Raw genomic sequence first — 14283 nt, forward strand, 5'->3', positions numbered from 1 at the left:
CATTTCTTCACTAAACATTTACTGAGTAGCTACTTCTGTATCAGTAATGTTTAGGTACTAGGATATAGAGTTAAACAAGACGAGGTCCTGCCCTCAAGTAGGTCACAACATAGGCACAGAAAACAGAAAAAAATACCCAAAGTTAAGAGTACAGTGATTATGAAAGAAGCTTTCACAGATTGCAATGCCATACAAAGGAAAAGGCATTCAGCTTAATCTGGGAAGAATCAAGGAAGAGTTTTAAGTGATGGTGCCTGAATTCCTAGTAAATTCAAGCCTAAGAGTCAAACAAGCACTAGAATGGGAGGAAAATTAGTAGGAGAAATAGCCTGAGAATGCTGGGACATTCAAGGAGCTCACTGTAACTGGAGCCTAAAGTGACAGAGGAATTGTGGCAGAAGAGGGACTAGAAAGGAAGATACCAAAGAGGCCAGGTCATAAAGGTCTTTGTGAGATGTTGAAGTAGAGACATATCAGGATCTAGATGTTCGTGTATTTTGAGGCCAGAGGAATATTATTTACTTTTAACTGAAGTTAAAGACCACCCCAAACGGAGGGGGAATTTCACTAAGGAAGACTGGAAGAGATTTAGGGCCAGTTATTTTGAATCATCATTTCTGTCTGGCTCATACTTATTTTTCTCTCTACTTCCCCCCCCCCACAGGGAAAAAATAAAACTGAACAATTCTATAACAAAGCCTGTGAACCTTCTGTTCATCATAAACATTTCCGAACAGAGTGCTAGATTCTACCAAACTAGCCCAAATTAGAGAAAGACGACAAATCTCTCCAGCATCTGGAGCCTTCCAGGCAAAAAGACCAAAGTCAGGTATCTGAGGCCAACAGAAGAAAGCTAGAGAAATATCCTGATCAGGGGCCACACAGAATATGCTGCCTGGCATATCCAGCACTCTGTCACTGGGAATGCCCACTGTTCCCAAAACAAGGACATGCCAAACAGTTACCTCCTGGCTTCTCCATGGAAATTGCCAGGAAAAAAACCTACCAGTGCCAGGAATGACCTTGGACTTTATAGTGTTGACTCCCGGCCACCAGTACTGGATAAAGACTACCTCAGGGCTTCCCTGGAGGCGCAGTGGTTGAGAATCTGCCTGCCAATGCAGGGGACACGGGTTCGAGCCCTGGTCTGGGAAGATCCCACATGCCGCGGAGCAACTGGGCCCACGAGCCACAATTACTGAGCCTGCACGTCTGGAGCCTGTGCTCCGCAACAAGAGAGGCCGCGATGGTGAGAGGCCCGCGCACCGCGATGAAGAGTGGTCCCCACTTGCCGCAACTAGAGAAAGCCCTCGCACAGAAACGAAGACTCAACACAGTCATAAATAAATAAATAAAAGAACGTGAATTTCTTTAAAAAAAAAAAAAAAAATACTACCTCAACAATTCTCTCACCTGTCCAGGGTGCCAACAGGTGTAGACAGAAGGCTGCCTTCCGCACCAGACAAGGAAATTGAACCTCTCATCCATGCATAGCACCCAGCCACACTCCTATTACTAATACTACTGAGAATAGTAACTCCCACATAATGATACACACAACCTACTACTAACAGCAAGCACTGACCACCCATGAAGCACCAGGCCCTCATCTCCAGTCCTCACTACAACCTGCAGAGGTTATTTTAACCCCATTTCACAGACTGAAAAAATTAAATTAAATTAAAAAACAAGGCTCAGAGAGGTTAACAGCTTACCCAGGTCAAAAAGCAAGCAAGAGGTAGAGATGGGATGACCCCAAAGACCATGCTCTTTCCATTGTACTAGACACCTCAGAATATTTCCAAAGAAATCAAACACTCTAAGCCTTCTTTCCAAGAGTTTCTGAGGTTATCCATCTGACTAAGAGGTAGTCAAAAACATTTTTCAGCAATCAGTTTGCCTTCAAAGCAACAAAATAAAGCAGTTTTCATTTTACTTGATCAAGTGAATATTCCAGATGGAAAAATGAAAGACACTTCAAAGAATTTATTTATTATCTAAGTGTCTTGATTTTAAACCTTTTCATTTATTTTTGGCCGAAATACATACAGAGAGATACAGAAGAGAGCAAAGGACAGAATTTCATTTAACTAGATAGGAATGGAGATTAACAATTCAGCAAAAAAGCATTCAAATATAATTTATGCAGTAATAATTAAGAGGCAAGGAATTTCAAACAGGCTGAGCCTTACCTCAATCTTATTCCTCCTGTTCTAGGAGACAGCACTCCAAGGCATCAGCAGACACTCCCAGCCTACATACAGTGAACCAGACAAAGGGAGTAAGCAACGCCTTCGTGCTCCCAAAACCACAGTGAGAAGGAAAGTGTGATGGCTTCCTGGGGAACCTAAGCACATATACAGTATTTGTAAATCATAGCTCATCAAGACACACACAGCAACAAAATGTTTACCTTGTGGTTTGTCTACAGGCATACTTAAAGTTAACAGGTGTATGTAAATAAAACAATGCAAAAACAATCCCATACCATTGTGAACTTTTCCCATGGAAATATATGAGGATAATCAATTGTCACTAGTCAAAATCAATACTTTTTAAAAACTTTATTCAATGGTTTTACTGATTAAAAGCTTGATATGCCTGAATCACTTCTTCCTTCATAGACCTACAGCCACTTCTGAAATATGAACTATTACTATTAAAACACGAAAAACATCACCATTGTAGAGGTGCCCAACACAGTGCCTGGCATAATTCAATAGATATTGGTTTATGAAAGAATGAGTTACTTAAGATAGAAAACTTAAAAGAGAGAAAGAGACAGACAGACAGAAATAATACAGTGCAAGGGAAATATATGATTTTTTAAAGATTAAGGGGAAAAACAATCCCCAGAACCATCAGTACAACTACAAATAGCCAGAATTACCTCACATCTCACCTTAAAATTTATACTCTAATATACTCCAACGAGGCAATACAACTCCTAACACTCTAAACAAACTCTGAAAGTGCAATGATTCTGACACTTTTTTTTCATATGAGATTTGATATCTCATCTATAGACAACACACCAACTTTTGCCTGAATACTACATAGAGAGAGCTCTGGTGCACAGATGCAGGCCTCAGCTGTTTGGAGTTTGCACATTGCCTTTCAATGATACAGATGAGACACAGTGTACAGACCAGACAGACAACACTTCTAGTGAAGATAATGTCCTGGGAGAGTTAAAATGACGGTCACTAAGATTTAACAGATTTAACGTAATGACTTCACGGTAGTAGGAGAAAATGAAGTTTAGGGATATAAAGAACTTTTAACAACATAAACTGTTAGAGTTTTCACATCCCTCTCTAGAGTTGCATACATTAAACAATGACACACAAATTAGTGAAAAGAGGCTCTTAATTTAGATTTAGAATTGGACTGAAAATCCCTAGAATTTATATATATTATACTGTCTAAGTTTGTCTATCATCATAAACAACAGCCATAGTGCTGAAAAGAAAGTATGAGTCACAATTCAAAAACAAAGGAGAAAAAAAATGAACAGAGGAAAGCTTTGGATCCAGATACCACAAAGAAATTCTTTACTTAAAACACTGTCGATGACAGCTATCATTCTGACTTGGAGTAAGAAGGAATGGTCCACACTGTCTTCTATTCAGGAACAAACTCAATTCAGCCCCCAAACGCCCCTTCCAGCACCATCTACCTCAGTGCCCAGCCACCAACACAGTCAGCCACATCCACTAGCAAGGGACAGGAATTCTAAGATCTGAGTCACCCCTCCCCCTCAGTAAGAGGTCATTCTCTATCAGGAAGCCCACTCTGCAAAGGCCCCTTGTTCATCTCACAGGCTGCTACCACCATGGCCCACAAAAAGCTAATTCTCCAACTTCAGCAGTCTACCAACCCTCCTCTATACTCTCCGATTCACAACTCCAGCTTCACCCTAACTCCAAGGTAGCCAACACTACTCACCGAGACATTCTTGTGACAAGTTCCCTACCTGAGAACCACTCAACTCCAGAATGCTGGGCCCTGGAGAATCCACCCCTTTGCTCAACTCCCCTGTGCCCAGCTGAGCTCCTGCCTTTCCAGGAACTAATCACCGATTACCTCAGAGAAGCTAGATACTCAATACCTTTTCTCCCCAGCCAGATCCCGGTCTGCCAAGTTCACGGACCTGGGGGCGTGGAGGGGGTGGGGAGGAGGGCAGGGAGAGACGCATCTCGATTCGCCTTAGGGACCAGGCACACTGAGGCCCCTAGAATTCCAAACGCATCCTCCCCCCAATCCAACCGCTATGGCCAGCCTCCAGAGCGTCTGCATCAGGCGCTAAGAGCGCACGCCTCTAGAGTTAAGTCTCCATGCCCCTATGACTCCCTTTCCCGGCTACAAAAATTCTAAATACCAAGCCAACAAGGCCCCGGGTGGAGGCGAAGACCCCTGCCAAGCCTCCGGCCGCTGGAGTTCCCTAGGTCGGATCCAGCGCCCCAAGGCCTGGGCCGCCGGGACCCGCTTGCTGACCCAGGCCGCTGAGCGCCAGGGGCCCGGGCCGCGTCTCCACTCGGCCCCCATTGTTGCGGGTCCCGGCGGCCCGAGCAGGGAGACGGGGGCCGGCACCAGCACTCACCTCCCGCGCCGCGGCTCCGGGCCGCGCCGGCCCGGGCAGGGCCGAGTGGCCGAGCGTTCCTCTGCGCCCGCCTTGGCAGTGCCTGCGGCAGCGGCGGCTGAGGTGAAGGGAGGCAGCCGGCCAGGCCCGGGCGCCGCGGGCTGGCTCCGGCTGAGCGTCAGTCTTCTCCTGCGGCGGCGCTCGCAGCCTCCGCTGGCGGTCCGCGCCAGAAAACGTCCCCCTCTCGGCCCGCGCGCCCGGCCGCCCGGACGGGAACACGCGCCGCCGACAGGAAAGTTCCGCTAAGAGACTAGTGGAGGCCGCTGTTGCCCCGCGCCGGGTGGACCGCGATTCCTCCCTCTATAGAGCCGTCTATGCTACAGATAACTTTTTTCAGGCGCGAATGAGGCACGGAAATCTCAGGCCGGAAGCCTGGGAATGGTTTTAGTGGTGGGTCCGACAGAATGGGTTTGCACCCCGCTAGCCACCAGAGAGGCACGTTGACCAGTCAGTGCTTCAATTGAGGCTCGGTTCCTCCTCATTCCTCACTTGGGGATAACCCTGGAGGCTTGTTAGGATTGGATGAGATGATGCAAGTGCCTGGCGCGGAGATATGGGGCTCAACATTGGGGATCGGTCATTGCTGATGCTGCCAATGATGATTGCTGCTACTACTGCTATCGCCTCCTACAGAGGTTAGGCGCAGCTCTCAAGGACCCCTGAAATTGATGCGCACCATGTAACTCTAGGTTTTCGCCCCTCTCGTCCGGTTTCCTGTTAACTGAAGCTGGAAAAAAAGCGGGGAAAAGAAAGGGCTTTCCTGATCACTGACACTCAGGGGGAAGTTAAGGACGCAGGTTCTCCTCCCTCAAGTTGGGAATTACTGCCATGTGGGCTCCCGTTAACGAGAAGAGTGAACCGTGTCAGCTTTCTTCACTACAGCCCCAGGTTCCCTTCCTCCTCCTCCTTATCCCAAGAAGTGAACATTGATGAGATGATGAAAAAATTCTGAAAGTGGGTTCTGTTTTCCTCATAAAATCAAGAGGATAAAAAATCGTTTTTCGGACTTCCCTGGTGGCGCAGTGGTTAAGAATCCGCCTGCCAATGCAGGGGACATGGGTTCAAGCCCTGGTCCGGGAAGATCTCACATGCTGCGGAGCAACTAAGCCTGTGCGCCACAACTACTGAGCCTGCGCTCTAGAGCCCGCGAGCCACAACTACTGAGCCAGCGTGCCAAAACTACTGAAGCTCGCGTGCCTAGAGCCCGTGCTCCGCAACAAGAGAAGCTATGGCAATGAGAAGCCCGCGCCCCGCAACAAAGAGTAGCGCTACCCCGCTCGCGGCAACTAGAGAAAGCCCGCGGGCAGCAAAGAAGACCCAATGCAGCCAAAAATAAGTTAATTAATTAATTTTAAAATATCCTTACTCCTTCCCACTTCCTTTTTCTTCTGGGCCTTCATACCTCCAGATATCAGTTATTTTTTGGAACAAATTAAATTATAAAAATACAAGTGTGTGTTCCCAAACTATCCATGGGAATTTAGATCTGCAGAAGGTGCTCTAAAAGTATCACAGCTTTCACATGTCCTCAGATTTTCCATTCTCACTTAGCCCCTTGGCTTTTGAGACTCCGGAAATTTTACCTTGATACCCTTCTCCCTTGTCTGAAGAGACTTTCCAGAAAAGCTCTGATATCAGTCACTTGAACCTAAATTAAATTTTGTCACTGTGTCACACATGTACACACATGGATTTCCATTTAGATTATCCTCTGGAAGTAAGGAAAGGGCTCAGCTGGCTAAAGACATTTTGGTAACCATCTGGAAACAGCAGGCTCATAGATAGAAAGCAGCATGCTCAAAACCTCTGGAGGCTCTCTGCTCCCTCAAGTAAGGGAACTTCATCCTATGATCTTAAAGGACAAAGGATGCCTCAAAAGCTGGTTCACTTTTCTCAGAATCCTGAGGTCACCTAAGGTCCGACTCCTCCCTAATCCACATTTTCACCAGTTGGCCTCTTAGCTTGGACTACCGTGTGACACATAAAGCAGATTTGGTCTCAAGTGTCAAAGTAGGTTCAGGCGAGAGCCCTAAAAATGACCAAAGTGAGGAAAAAGAGACCAATGAAGCTGGGCAGAAACTTGAGAGAGCAGTCTTATTGTTTATCTCCTTTCCCTCTCCCAAAAGACCCAATACACAACTATCAGAGACACCCACACTTACCTGCCTCCTCTGTCACTGAGGTTGAGCAACGAGGGCCAGGGCTGGCTCCCCTGATGATGGAAGCCCCTTCTATTCCCTCCTCCCAAGATGCCGTTGCCCTTCTGTGACATCACTGCTTCCTTGCCCTCTTGGGAGCTTCCCTGACAACTTGAATAATGTTATGCCCTCACAACCACCTTTGGGGATCATGCTACCCCCCAATTCACCAGTAGGAAAGTGGATTATATTAGGGAGGAATCCCTAGAGTGATTTACACGCATAGCTGCCTATTGATGGCTCTGCCTTCAAGTGCGGTTTAAAAATCTGGGGTCTTCCTGCTGGGATTAGAGAAGACTCACCAGTGACTTGTTAATCAGAAGCTATAACTAGGCCTTCTTCATCACTGTGAACCCACACCTGGAAAAACACCCTCTTCCTTTCACCTGTTTAACCTCCTCCTCATTCCATGAAAATCAGCCCAGTCCTTCTTCCACCAGCCACATTTCCAACCTACTCCCACTTCTGGATGCCAAAAAACATGATCACTCTGAACCAGGTTCCAAGGTGACAGATAGTTGTTTTTCTTTCTTCGACAGTCATCCTATTCTTTTTTTTTTTGGCTGCATTGCGTCTTTGTTGCTGCGTGCAGGCTTTCTCTAGTTGTAATGAGCAGGGGCTACTCTTCCTTGCGGTGCACGGGCTTCTCATTGCGGTGGTTTCTCTTGTTGCAGAGCACGGGCTCTAGCCATGCGGGCTTCAACAGTTGTAGCGCACGCACTCAGTAGTTGTGACTCGCGGGCTCCAGAGCACAGGCTCAGTAGTTGTGGTGCATGGGTTTAGTTGCTCCATGGCATGTGGGATCTTCCCGGACCAGGGCTCGAACCCATGTCCCCTGCATTGGCAGGCAGATTCATAACCACTGCACCACCAGGGAAGCCCAGCCATCCTATTCTTGGGATGTTTTTTAACTTTCACCTTGTACACAGCTTCTCTTATACTAGATTATAATCTCTGGGAGGCTTGAAAAAAAAATCCACCCCAAAGTCTATTGAAGACCTAGCAAAACTGCTGCATCATAAAATTCTCCATTCAGCAATTACCTATTGGGTACCTACCATGTACCAGGCACTGTGCTGGATGCTGGGGAATACTAATAAGACGAGCCAAGCATAAATGTAAGCATTTTAGAGCTATTAACGCATTTGATCCTCACATCGACATAATGAGGTATGTGTAAGTATCACCCCACTTCAAAGATGGAAAAACTGAAGCTGGGACATAAGGGGTGGGGTTTGAGTACAGGACACTCTTATAACCATGCACTGAAGTGAAGAACTATACTCAAAGTTGAGCTTGGAGTACTCTGGTCTGTAAAGTGAAACTAATAAAAACCTGTCCCATGTGGATGTTCATTCAGACATTTGTTGTCCCCGAACTGTATTTCAGATGCTAATCTAGCACTGAACAAGAGATTACAGGTCTCTGCCCTAAAGTAGCTTACCTTCTAAATAGGGGAGACAAATAGTAAAAAATAATTTCAAATTCTAATAAGTGCTGAAAAGAACATAAAACCAGAGACCTCTATGGGAGAGAGGCTGTCGGGAGAGGGAAGAATTGGGTAAGACCACCCTGATGAGGCGACCTGTGACCTGAAATCTGAATGCCAAGAATGCTAGAGAGAAGCATGTGAAGGCTCAGGGAAGGACAATTCTAGGCAGAAGGACCAGAGCTCAGGAGCAGCATAAGGTGGGGTAAGAACCACCAGATGACTGCTCTGGAGAGTGGAAAAGTAGCCTGTAGCTCTGCTCCCAGATTTCATGGTCTTGAAGGGATCAATTTCAGGGCTGGTCCTGGGAGGGTATGAAGGATACTGCTGATCAACTTCTAGGGAAGCAGCACAGATTTACTGTAGTACCTGATAAATGACCATGTACATTTGCCAAGTCAATAGACAGATGTCATAGAAACAGATGCTTTAAAAAATTTCTACAGAGAATACATCCATTCTCTCCAAGAAAAAGAAAGACATCCAAACTGAAAAAGAAGTAAAATTATTTCTGTTCACAGATGACATGATCTTATATGTAGAAAACTCTAAAGAGTCCACACCAAAAAAAAAAAAAAAGTGATAACTAATAAATGAATTCAGCAAAGTTGCAGGATACAAAACCCACACACAAAAATCAGTTATGTATTCATACACTAACACTGAACAATATGAAAAGAAATTAAGAAAACAATTCCATTTACACTAGCATCAAAAAGAATAAAATACTTGGTAATAAACTTAAAGACAGAAAAGACTAGTACACACACACAAAAAAAACTCTAAAGTGTTGCTAAAAGAAATTAAAGATACAAATAAATGGAAAGACATTCTGTGCTCATGGATTTTTAGTACTACCCAAAGCAATATACAAATTTAATGCAGTCCCTATCAAATCCCAACATTTTTTGCAGAAATAGAAAAATCCATCATAAAGTTCGTATGGAGTCTAAAGGGACCCCGTATAGCCAAAACCATCTTAAAAAAAACAAACAAACAAAAAAACTGATTTCAAAACTTACTACACAAAACTACAGTAATCAAAACAGTATGGTACTGGCATAAAGACAGTCATGGAATAGAACAGAGTCCAGAAATAAACCCTCACATATAGTCAAATGATTTTTTTAATAAATAAATAAATTTATTTATTTATTTATTTATTTTGGGCTGAGTTGGGTCTTTGTTGCTGCGTGCAGGCTTTCTCTAGTTGCAGCGAGTGGGGGTTACTGTTCGTTGCTGTGCGCAGGCTTCTCATTGTGGTGGCTTCTCTTGTTGCGGAGCATGGGCTCTAGGCTCGTGGGCTTCAGTAGTTGTGGCTCGCGGGCTCTAGAATGCAGGCTCAGTACTCGTGGCACAGGGGCTTTGTTGCTCCGTGGCATGTGGGATCTTCCCGGACCAGGGCTCGAACCCGTGTCCCCTGCATTGGCAGGCAGATTCTTAACCACTGTGCCCCCAGGGAAGCCCTAGTCAAATGATTTTTGACAAGGATGCCAAGATCATTCAGTGGGGGAAAGGACAGTCTTTTCAACAAATGATGCTGGGAAAACTGGATATCCACATACAAAAGAATGAAATTAGACCCTTTCCTTACACTATATACAAAAATTAACTCAAAGTGGATCAAAGACCTAATGTAAAATCTAAAACTGTAAAACTCTTAGAAGAAAACAAAGGGGAAAAGCTTCATGATGTTGGATTTGGCAATGATTTCTTGGATATGACACCAAAGGCACAGACAACAAAAGAAAAAATAAACAAATTGGACTTCATGAAACACCACTGTGCATCAAAAGCCACTATCAACAAAGTGAAAAGGCAACCCATGGAATGGAAGTAATATTTGCAAATCATGTATCTGATAAGGAATTGATATCCAGAATATATCAAGAACTTCTACAATTCAACAACAACCAAAACAAGCAAGCCACTTCAAAAATGGTCAAAGGACTTGAAGAAGATATACAAAGGAGATATACAAATTGTCAATAAGCACATAAAAAGATGCTTAGCATCACTAATCATTTGGAAAATGCAAATCAAAACCACAATGATACACCACTTCATACCCATTAGGACAGCTATTATAAAATAATAATGTAAAAAAAAAAAAAGAAAATTACTAGTGTTAGTGAGGATATGGGGAAATTGGAACCCTTGTGTGTTACTGACGGGAATATAAAATGGCACAGCCACAGTGGAAAACTGATGGTTTCTCAAAAAGTTAAACATAGGATTATGAAATGATCCAGAAATTTCACTTCTAGGTATATACCCAAAATAATTGAAACTATGGACTCAAACAGATACTTGTATGCCAGTGTTCATTGTAGCATTATTCACAATAGCCAAAAGGTGGAAAAAACCCAAGTGTTCATCAACAGATGAATGGATAAACAAAATGTGTTATATCCATACAGTGAAATGGTATTAACCCATACAAAGGAAAGAAATACTGATACATACTACAACATACTGAAAACAATATGTTAAGCGAAATAAGCCAGAAACAAAAGGTCACATATTGTATGATTCCATTTATACGAAATATTCAGAACAGGCAAATCCATAGAGACAGACAGCAGATTGGTGGTTGCCAGGAGCTAAAAGGGGTGGTGGGGAGAACAATGGAGAATAAGTACTTAATGGGTATGAGGTTTCATTTTGGGGTGATGAAAATGTTTTGAAATTAGATATGTGATTTCATAACATTGTGAATGTACTAAATGCCACTGTGTTGCTTACTTTATTTATTTTATTGAAATATAGTTGACTACAATGTTGTGTTAATTTCTGTTGTACAGCAAAGTGATTCAGTTACACATATATGTATATATATATATATATATATATATATATATATATATATATACATTCTTTTTTAGTAGTTCACTTTAAATGGTTAATTTTTTGTTACATGAATTTTACCTCAATTTAAAAGAAACTAGGGACTTCTCTGGTGGCACAGTTGTTAAGAATCCTCTTGCCAATGCAGGGGACACAGGTTCGATCCCTGGTCCAGGAAGATCCCACATGCGGAGCAACTAAGCCCGTGCGCCACAATTACTGAGTCTGCACTCTAGAGCCCGCTAGCCACAGCTACTGAGCCCACATGCCACAACTACTGAAGCCCACATGCCTAGAGCCCGTGCTCTGCAACGAGAGAAGCTACCACAATGAGAAGCCTGCACACCGGGACTTCCCTGGTGGTGCAGTGGTTAAGAATCCGCCTGCCAATGCAGGGGACACGGGTTCGGGCCTGGGTACAGGAAGATCCCACATGCCTCAGAGCAACTAAGCCCGTGCACCACAACTACTGAGCCTGTGCTCTAGAGCCCACGAGCCACAACTACTGAGCCCACGTGCCACAACTACTGAGCCCACGTGCCACAACTACTGAAGCCTGCACGCCTAGAGCCCGTGTTCTGAAACAAGAGAAGCCACCACAATGAGAAGCCCACGCACCGCAACGAAGAGTTAGCCCCTGCTCGCCACAACTAGAGAAAGTCCGCGCACAGCAACGAAGCAAAAATAATAAATAAATTTAAAAAAAAAAGCCCGCACACTGCAACGAAGAGTAGCTCCTGCTCGCCAGAACTAGAGAAAGCTGGCATGCAGCAATTAAGACCCAACGCAGCCAAAAATAAATAAATAAATAATATTTTTGTAAAAAGATTTTAAAAAATAAATAAATAAAAGAAACTAAAGCTCAAAGAGGTTGAGTTACATGAGATTTCATAGCTGGTAACCGGTGGAGTTATAATTTGAACACAGATCTAAGAATATATATATATTCACAGATCTAAGAATATATATATATATATATATATATATATGTATATACTCACGTTGCACAGTGAGAAGACAAAGTGTTTACTAATCCATAGGTAAATGACTGTTATGCTGGTGCTTTTCTGAGAGTAGGTTCCAACAAAGTAGTAGGGATGATGCCTTCCAAGTAGTAGGTGATCAATACACATTTTTCTGAATAGGGTGGGAAGAATGGTCCCCACTTACAGACTCTGAGGTCTGTAGAGACCTTGGAAGTATCTGGGAGGAGCTGAAACTTCCTCTAAGCAGTGAGGGGTTCTTCCTTAGGGTTGGTGGTAGGGGGGCAGAGGCAGCTCCTCTCACATTCTGTATGACCTTGGACAAATCACTTAACCTCCCTGAGATGGGTTCTTCATCTGTAAAATTGGAATAACATGCTTGCAATGGTGAGAAAGAAATGAGAAAAATGGCTATAAACAACCTTTCAAAGTGCTAAACGTATGTGCAGGTTTATTTAGTTCAGAGAAATTTTGGCTAACATCTTTGCTGTTTTAAGTCAATTCCACCATCTCCTTCTAGAGGAATTATAAGCTCTTACTTCTACACGAGATTCGCTGGGATTCCCCAGACTCAGTTGCACTTTTGCAATTATCTTGGTGATAGCACCTACCTCATGCTTATTGGAATTGTGTTTGACTCTTCCAGATGGGACCAGATTGGTCCATCTCAGTAGCCTCAAATTCTGGTACAGGACTGGGTTCCATGAACATGTATTGAACAGAATATTAAGAGTTGTCCACAGCCCCCATTTGCCATGCGGTGATTCAGTTTCAATTAAAACAAAACAAAACAAAACCCTGGGGATTTGTTATAGAAAGATGAAAAGCACACAGGCCCTGAGGCTCCTGGAGGATACAGACACACAAACATAATTATAATACAGTCTTTTTTTTTTTAAGTGCCATATATTTTTTAAAAATTAATTTATTTATTTTTGGCTGCACTGGGTCTTCGTTGCTGCGTGCGGGCTTTCTCTAGTTGTGGCGAGCGGGTAGCGCTACTCTTCATTGTGGTGTGCGGGCTTCTCATTGTGGTGGCTTCTCTTGTTGTGGAGCACAGGCTCTAGGCGTGTGGGCTTCAGTAGTTGTGGCACGTGGGCTCAGTAGTTGTGGCTCACGGGCTCTAGAGTGCAGGCTCAGTAGCTGTGACGCACGGGCTTAGTTGCTCCACGGTATGTGGGATATTCCCAGACCAGGGTTCTAACCCGTGTCCCCTGCATTGGCAGACGATTCTTAACCACTGCACCACCAGGGAAGCCCTATAATACACTCTTAACTCCTGTGAGAACCAACTATCAGCAGAGGTTCAAAGGAGGAAACATTTGGTTCGACACTCCAGGAGTCTAATCTCCCCTTCATCTACTTCTTACTCATTTCTAGGCCTAACCCTATTCCCATAACATCACTCAATGTATTGTTCATCACTGGGTGCTCAGTAACGTGTGGTTGGACCAATTCAGGCCTCAGGGCCATCATTCCCTCTTGCTCAACCTCTACTCCCAGTTAGTAAACTTACTCTGCTTAAGGCCTGGCCCAAACATCACCTCTTCTGTGATGCCTCCATGAACCTGAAGGCCAGTCCTTTCTTTGGGCTTTCTTGGCACTTCATTCCACAAATACTTATTGGGCCATTCTGTTTCAGCCCTGTAGACAGAGTTATACAACTTGACCCTTGTCCTAAGAGCTTGTGCCCACTGGGGGAGGCAGACCAATAGAAGGCAGTTACACCACTGCAAAAGGGAAACACAGGGTAAATACCCTAAGGGTTGTAGGAGACACCTTTGGTGTCTGCTTAGCCATTACTCCCCTTTCCAAAACTGCCCACTCACTCAGGAGTGAGGCTCATAGAGTATGTTTGTACTATGTGTCAGTTCCCTAGCAGTAGCTGATTGGCCCAGGGAGAATACCTAATTACAATTGGATTTTATGGTCCCAAAACTTGGAGTCAAGTTTCAAAGATGCAGAGAGCTATGAAGTAAACAGTCAGAGGGCAGTGGGCTGAGAGTCCCAAAGGAGAAAGGGAAGAAAGGACCAGGGTTCCCGGCTGTGGAGTCCAAAAAATACTCACCTCCTTTCTCTCCTTATAATCAGGTCCTTGTTTTGCTTAAAGGAGCTTCAGGGGCT

At 44.1% G+C, this 14283-nt stretch overlaps 1 protein-coding gene across 11 annotated transcripts in view; it reads right to left on the minus strand.

Annotated features, from left to right (window-relative positions):
* RAD54L2 (RAD54 like 2) overlaps positions 1-11179 on the minus strand; it is a 98680-nt gene extending 87501 nt beyond the window's left edge. For 5 of the 11 annotated variants that reach the window (XM_082348140.1, XM_082348145.1, XM_082348146.1 and 2 more), the window contains exons 1-2: positions 4604-11178; positions 2193-2347 (exon numbers count right to left, since the gene is read on the minus strand). The gene's annotated coding sequence lies outside the window, so the exon portion shown is untranslated. Of the gene's footprint in view, positions 1-2192; positions 2348-4603 lie in introns of all 11 variants that reach the window. The other 6 variants (XM_082348148.1, XM_082348149.1, XM_082348150.1 and 3 more) reach the window with 3 other exon arrangements.
* Between the last annotated feature and the right edge of the window lie 3104 nt (positions 11180-14283).

The sequence above is a fragment of the Balaenoptera borealis genome (assembly GCF_965194805.1).
Source record: "Balaenoptera borealis genome assembly, chromosome: 12".
Lineage (NCBI taxonomy): Eukaryota > Metazoa > Chordata > Mammalia > Artiodactyla > Balaenopteridae > Balaenoptera > Balaenoptera borealis.